Here is a 420-nt window from a genome sequence, read left to right as displayed (position 1 = left end):
CCTCATCCTCATCCTATCCTCATCCTCCTCCTCATCCTCATCCTATCCTCATCCTCCTCCTCCTCCTCATCCTATTCTCCTCGTCCTCATCCTCATCCTCATCCTATTCTCCTCGTCCTAATCCTCATCCTATTCTCCTCATCCTCATCCTCATCCTATTCTCCTCGTCCTCATCCTCATCCTATTCTCCTCGTCCCTATCCTCATCGTCATCGTCGTCCTTATCCTATCCTTATCCTCATCCTCATCCTCATCCTCATCCTCATCCTCGTCCTCGTCCCCATCCTATCCTATCCTCATCCTCGTCCTCATCCATATCCTATCCTCATCCTCATTCTCGTCCTCATTCTATCCTGATCCTTATCCTATTCCTCTTCCTGATCCTCATCCTATCCTCAACCTCATCCTCATCCTATCCTAA

Source organism: Lupinus angustifolius, unplaced genomic scaffold (assembly GCF_001865875.1).
Source record: "Lupinus angustifolius cultivar Tanjil unplaced genomic scaffold, LupAngTanjil_v1.0 Scaffold_268, whole genome shotgun sequence".
NCBI lineage: Eukaryota > Viridiplantae > Streptophyta > Magnoliopsida > Fabales > Fabaceae > Lupinus > Lupinus angustifolius.
The sequence above is the reverse complement of the archived record's forward strand: the minus strand, read 5'-3'. Positions refer to the sequence as shown.